This window comes from Oryx dammah, unplaced genomic scaffold (genome assembly GCF_014754425.2).
Source record: "Oryx dammah isolate SB20612 unplaced genomic scaffold, SCBI_Odam_1.1 HiC_scaffold_29, whole genome shotgun sequence".
NCBI lineage: Eukaryota > Metazoa > Chordata > Mammalia > Artiodactyla > Bovidae > Oryx > Oryx dammah.
In genome coordinates this window covers 15,982,780-15,990,482 of record NW_024070213.1, presented here as the reverse complement: position 1 = coordinate 15,990,482, position 7,703 = coordinate 15,982,780, and positions in this window count along the sequence as shown.

The following is a 7,703-nucleotide window of genomic DNA, read 5'->3' as shown; positions in this document are numbered from 1 at the left end:
TATATATATATATACATATATATATATATAGTCAGATTATTTTCCATTATAGGTTATTATAAAATATTGAATACAGTTTCCTGCTCTATACTGTAGGTCCTTGGGGTGGCGGCCAGGAGGAGCTACCCCTCATCCGAGGCCAGGGGCAGCGGCCGGGAGGAGCAACCCCACGTCCAAGGAGGACATGGCTGCCTGGGCGTAGGAGGGCCTAGAGGAGCCATCCCACGTTGAAGGTCAGGAAGGGCGGCGGTGAGGAGATACCCCTCATCCAAGGTAAGGAGCAGCAGCTGTGCTTTGCTGGAGCAGCCGTGAAGAGATACCCCACGCCCAAGGTAAGAGAAACCCAAGTAAGATGGTAGGTGTTGCAAGAGGGCATCAGAGGGCAGACACACTGAAACCATACTCACAGAAAACTAGTCAATCTAATCACACTAGGACCACAGTCTTGTCTAACCCAATGAAACTAAGCCATGCCCGCGGGGTAACCCAAGATGGGCAGGTCATGGTGGAGAGGTCTGACCGAATGTGGTCCACTGCAGAAGGGAATGGCAAACCACTTCAGTATTCTTGCCTTGAGAACCCCATGAACAGTATGAAAAGGCAAAATGATAAGATACTGAAAGAGGAACTCCACAGGTCAGTAGGTGCCCAATATGCTACTGGAGATCAGTGGAGAAATAACTCTAGAAAGAATGAAGGGGTGGAGCCAAAGCAAAAACAATATCCAGCTGTGGATGTGACTGGTGATAGAAGCAAGGTCCGATGCTGTAAAGAGCAATATTGCATAAGAACCTGGAATGTCAGGTCCATGAATCAAGGCAAATTGGAAGTGGTCAAACAAGAGATGGCAAGAGTGAATGTCCACGTTCGAGGAATCAGCAAACTAAAATGGACTGGAATGGGTGAATTTAACTCAGATGACCATTATATCTACTACTGTGGGCAGGAATCCCTCAGAAGAAATGGAGTAGCCATCATGGTCAACAAAAGAGTCCGAAATGCAATACTTGGATGCAATCTCAAAAACGACAGAATGATCTCTGTTTGTCTCCAAGGCAAACCATTCAATATCATGGTAATCCAAATCTATCCCCAACCAGTAATGCTGAAGAAGCTGAAGTTGAACGGTTCTATGAAGACCTACAAGACCTTTTAGAACTAACACCCAAAAAAAGATGTCCTTTTCATTATAGGGGACTGGAATGCAAAAGTAGGAAGTCAAGAAACACCTGGAGTAACGGGCAAATTTGGCCTAGGAATGTGGAATGAAGCAGGGCAAAGACTAATACAGTTTTGCCAAGAAAATGCACTGGTCATAGCAAACACCCTCTTCCAACAACACAAGAGAAGACTCTACACATGGACATCACCAGATGGTCAACACCAAAATCAGATTGATTATATTCTCTGCACCAAAAGATGGAGAAGCTCTATACAGTCAACAAAAACAAGACCAGGAGCTGAACGTGGCTCAGATCATGAACTCCTTATTACCAAATTCAGACTCAAATTGAAGAAAGTAGGGAAAACCGCTAGACCATTCAGGTATGACCTAAATCAAATCCCTTATGATTATACAGTGGAAGTGAGAAATAGATTTAAGGGCCTAGATCTGATAGATAGAGTGCCTGATGAACTATGGACTGAGGTTCGTGACATTGTACAGGAGACAGGGATCAAGACCATCCCTGGAAAAGAAATGCAAAAAAGCAAAATGGCTGTCTGAGGAGGCCTTACAAATAGCTGTGAAGAGAAGAGAAGCAAAAAGCAAAGGAGAAAAGGAAAGATATAGGCATCTGAATGCAGAGTTCCAAAGAATAGCAAGAAGAGATAAGAAAGCCTTCTTCAGCAATCAATGCAAAGAAATAGAGGAAAAGAACAGAATGGGAAAGACTAGAGATCTCTTCAAGAAAATTAGAGATACCAAGGGAACATTTCATGCAAAGATGGGCTCGATAAAAGACAGAAATGGTATGGACCTAACAGAAGCAGAAGATATTAAGAAGAGGTGGCAAGAATACACAGAAGAAATGTACAAAAAAGATCTTCACGACCCAGATAATCATGATGGTGTGATCACTAATCTAGAGCCAGACATCCTGGAATGTGAAGTCAAGTGGGCCTTAGAAAGCATCACTACGAACAAAGCTAGTGGAGGTGATGGAATTTCAGTGGAGCTATTTCAAATCCTGAAAGATGATGCTGTGAAAGTGCTGCACTCAATATGCCAGCAAGTTTGGAAAACTCAGCAGTGGCCACAGGACTGGTAAAGGTCAGTTTTCATTCCAATTCCAAAGAAAGGCAATGACAAAGAGTGCTCAAACTACCACACAATTGCACTCATCTCACATGCTAGTAAAGTAATGCTCAAAATTCTCCAAGCCAGGCTTCACCAATATGTGAACCATGAACTTCCTGATGTTAAAGCTGGTTTTAGAAAAGGCAGAGGAACCAGAGATCAAATTGACAACATCCGCTGGATCATGGAAAAAGCAAGAGAGTTCCAGAAAAACATCTATTTCTGCTTTATTGACTATGCCAAAGCCTTTGACTGTGTGGATCACAATAAACTGTGGAAAACTCTGAAAGAGATGGGAATACCAGACCACCTAACCTGCCTCTTGAGAAATCTGTATGCAAGTCAGGAAGCAACAGTTAGAACTGGACATGGAACAACAGACTGGTTTCAAATAGGAAAAGGAGTGCGTCAAGGCTGTATATTGTCACCCTGTTTATTTAACTTCTATGCAGAGTACATCATGAGAAACACTGGACTGGAAGAAACACAAGATTGCCAGGAGAAATATCAATCACCTCAGATATGCAGATGACACCACCCTTATGGCAGAAAGTGAAGAGGAACTAAAAAGCCTCTTGATGAAAGTGAAAGAGGAGAGTGAAAAAGTTGGCTTAAAGCTCAACATTCAGAAAACGAATATCATGGCATCTGGTCCCATCACTTCATGGGAAATAGATGGGGAAACAGTGGAAACAGTGTCAGACTTTATTTTTGGGGCTCCAAAATCACTGCAGATGGTGACTGCAGCCATGAAATTAAAAGACGCTTACTCCTTGGAAGAAAAGTTATGACCAACCTAGATAGTATATTCAAAACCAGAGACACTACTTTGCCGACTAAGGTCCATCTAGTCAAGGCTATAGTTTTTCCTGTGGTCATGTATGGATGTGAGAGTTGGACTATGAAGAAGGCTGAGCGCTGAAGAATTGATGCTTTTGAACTGTGGTGTTGGAGAAGACTCTTGAGAGTCCCTTGGACTGCAAGGAGATACAACCAGTCCGTTCTGAAGGAGATCAGCCCTGGGATTTCTTTGGAAGGAATGATGCTAAAGTTGAAACTCCAGTACTTTGGCCACCTCATGTGAAGAGTTGACTCATTGGAAAAGACTCTGATGCTGGGAGGGATTGGGGGCAGGAGGAGAAGGGGACGACAGAGGATGAGATGGCTGGATGGCATCACTGACTCGATGGACGCGAGTCTGAGTGAACTCCAGGAGTTGGGTATGGACAGGGAGCCCTGGCGTGCTGCGATTCATGGGGTCGCAAAGAGTCGGACACAACTGAACGACTAAACTGAACTGAACTGAACTGATGTTAATCCCCACTCCCAATTTACCCCTCCCCACCCTTTCCCCTTTGGTACACAAGTTTTCTATGTCTGTGAGTCTGTTTCTGTTTTAAATGTAGATTCTTTTGCATTATTTTTTAGATTTCTGCTTATAAGTGGTATATAATATTTGTCTTTGTCTGATTACTTCACTAAGTATAATTTGGTCTAGGTCTAGCCATGTTGCTGCAAATGGCAATATTTCATTCTTTTATGTGGCGGATTAATATTCTATTTTTTATATATATACCACATTGTCTTATGTCAACTGTCTGTTGACGGGCACTTAGTTTGTTTTCACGTCTTGGCTGTTGTCAACAGTGCTGCTTGCTCAGAGATTTTTTTAAAATTAATTAATGTAATTTGTGGCTGTGCCGGGTTCCGTTGCCACGTGGGCTGTCCAGCTGTGGCCAGCAGGGGCTAGTCTGCTGTGGTGCACGGGCTTCTCATTGCGGTGACTTCTCTTGTTTCAGAACACAGGCTCTAGGGCACGGGGCTTCAGGAGTTGTGGCCCACGGGCTTAGTTGGCACATGGCATGCGGAATCTTCCTGGAGCAGGGATTAACTGGTGTCTCCTGCATTGGCAGGCGGATTCTTTATCACTGAGCCATGAGAGAAGCCTGCTGAGAGATTTTTGATTATTGATTTAATTTGCTAACTAGTTACAGGTCTATTCAAACTTTCTGCTTGTGATGTAGTCTTCGCAGGTTTTGTGTCTCTAAGAATTCATTCATTTCATCTAGGTTATCCAGTTTTTTGGTGTATAGTTCGCAGTACTCTCTTATAATCCTTTTCATTTCTGTAGAATGAGTAGTAATGTGTATTTAATTTGATTTGATTATTTTTGGCCGCTCCTCAAAGCTTGCAGGATCTTAGTTCCCCAGGCAGGGATTGAACTCGTGCCCCGTTGTAGGGGAAATGCAGAATGCTAACCGCTGGACCCCCAGGGAATTCCCTCATTTCTGATTTTAGAAATTTGTCTTCTCTCTTTTTCTCTTAGTTAGTCTAACTAAAAGTTTACTGATTTTGTTGATCTTTTCAAGGAACCAAGTTTTGGTTTCAGTGATTTTCTCTGTAGTTTTCCTGTTCTCTATTTTGTTTATCTTTGCCCTAATCTGTGTTATTTACTTCCTTCTGCTAGCTTTGGGTTTAGCTTGTTCTTCTTTTTCTAGTTCTTTAAGTTGTAAAGTTAGGCTGTTGATTTGAAATCTTGCTTTTTTTAATGTAGGAAAATGTGCTATAAAATTTCCACTTAGTACCACAATCACTATATCCCCAAAGTTCTAGTATGTTGTGTTTTCATTTGCCTCTAAGTATTTTATAATTTCCTGTGTGGTTTCTTCTGATCCATTAGTTGTTTAAAATGTAAAAGTATAGTAAAAATATGTTGTTTAATTTCCACAATAGTGTGAATTTTACAGTCTTCATTTTGTTATTAATTTCTAACTTCATTCTACTGATCAGAGAAGATACTTTTTATGATCAGTTCAGTTCATTTAATTTCAGTCGCTGCAACCCCATGAATCGCAGCACGCCAGCCTTCCCTGTCCATCACCAACTCCCGGAGTCTACCCAAACCCATGTCCATTGACTCGGTGATGCCATCCAGCCATCTCATCCTGGGTCATCCCCTTCTCCTCCTGCCCCCAATCCCTCCCAGCATCAGACTCTTCCAATGAGTCAACTCTTCACATGAGGTGGCCAAAGTACTGGAGTTTCAGCTCTAGCATCATTCCTTCCAAAGAACACCTAGGGCTGATCTCCTTCAGAATGGACTGGTTGGATCTCCTTGCAGTCCAAGATATCTATCTTTTAAAATCTACTGAGGGACTTCCATTGTGGTCCGGTGGTTAAGACTCTGAGCTTCCACTGCAAGGAGCGTGGGTTTGATCCCTGGTCAGGAAACTAAAATTCTGCATTGCCATGTGATGCTACCAAAGAAAAGAAAAGAAACCAAAAAGAACTCAAATATATGTGAAGCTTAGCATGAGTCTGATTTCCTTCATCACTTCTTGTTGGGATCAGTTAAGGTTTGACCGGAGAAGCAAAACCGCTGGGAGTAACATGGAATTAGGGACTGATGAAGGGTCTGTGATCACCATAGATCAGCCGGGAAGAAATGCCAGCTATGAAGTGGGGGAGGGCTTGGAAGGACCACGTGGAACCTGCATCTGTCCCTCACAGCTCCAGCCTGGACGATGTGGGTTGTTTGCAGAAGTACTTGGCACCCTCTGCCGTGGAGAGGCACACACTCCTGGCCCAGGAGCTGGTGTAGCTAAAGGGGGAGGTCTGACAGGAGCAGGAGGCTGTGCAGGACTGGTTGTTGCTCCCTGGGCTGAAAAAGTGAACTGTCAGAGCAGCTGCGATGGGTGGGGGCTGCCGCACCCTAGCACCCATGCTGACCCTCAGGGCAGTGGTTGCTGCTTCACTTCTGTCTTTCCACCTTTCAGACCCCACTCACACTTCTCTCATAGCCAGTCCTAATCTGGAACCACACAGAGAGGGGATTTCAAGAAACGTGGCTTCATCTTAGCTATGCTGGCAATGCCACTGTGTCGATCCCAAACCTTCCTGGAGTTAAAAGGACACCTATCCACCAAGGGAACAGTGTTACTATCTCAGGTGGACAGTGTATGAACAAGATCTGTGATGACTGTCTCAAGAAGACTTAAGTTATCTATTTGCCAGAGATTTGAAGCTAGGATGCCAGACCTGGGGCCAACGTACAACTAGGCGAGTCTTCTCGATTGGATACAATAAGTTCCCTGAAATATTTTAACCTCCATTTATAAATTTAATATTTTTGATTTTGTCTAAGTCCATAACCTTCCAATGGGTTTAGATTTGTACCTTGCCTTCTGAGTCCAAATTGCACCCTCGCTACAGTACATGGCGGCCCGGGACCCCACCCAAGCCTCAGCTGATTCTTGATAACTCTTTCCTTCAGCCTCAGTAAGTATTGGATGTTTTCCTTATCCTGTCTGCTGCTGTTGTTGTTCAGCCGCTCAGTTGTGTCTGACTCTGCAACCCCATGGACTGCATCAGGCCAGGCTTCCCTGTCCATCACTGGAGTTTGCTCCAACTCATGTCCATTGAGCTGGTGATGCCATTCAACCATCTCACCCTCTGTCATTCCTTTCACCCCCTGCCTTCACACTTTCCCAGCATCAGGGTCTTTTCCAATGAGTTGGTTCTTCACATCAGGTGGCCAAAGTATTGGAGCTTCAGCTTCAGCACCAGTCCTTCCAATGAATATTCAGGGTTGGTTTCCTATAGGACTGACTGGTTTGATCTTGCTGTCCAAGGAACTCCCAGTCTTCTCCAGCACCATAGTTTGAAAGCATCAGCCTTTTTAAAATTCTGTCTGAGTAGGTCACAGCTCTCTAGAGATGATTTCATAACATCCCACCAGCATCTGCAGACCTCTGCGCACAGCTGTGAACTCACCCTAAAGACAGAGCTCTGAATAACGACCCTGCAGGCCCAGGAGTAACCCGGGGAGTGGAGAGACAAGTGTGTGTTGCATTCACCTCTGATCAGGATCTTCACAATTCAAATTATGTGATCCAGGGAGACTCTGAGGACGAATGTGGGGTCCAAGGTCACCTCTAGGGAAAGGACTGAAGCCAGCAGGAACATACACAAACTTTGTACAGAAAGGAGTGACTAAGCCTCCCCCGGGACACTGGGCGTGGGTAGAAGGGCTTTGTGGGCGGATTGGATAACCAGGAGCTTTGGCTCAGAGCTTGAGAAGCTTCTCTGAGCAAGAGGCAAGAGGTTCATGTCTGAGTGTTGGGTGCCCCCTTGTGGCAGAATAATGTTTCTGTCTTGGGCGAGGGCGCTACTTAGAAACCCAATAACCCAATCATCTGGCTCCAAGGCCATCCCGCCCCCGCCCTCCCCAAAGCTTCACCCTGTCTGCAGAGCAGGTTGGGTTTCAGCAAGACCCAGGGATTTGGAGGAGCCCCTCAGGGAGGGCTGCTGATGGGTGGATGGACTCGGTTCCAAGGACTCCAGTCTGGGGCTATTGAGGCATTCGTCTTTGGTATGACCCCAGAGAATACTGTTGAGTATTGTT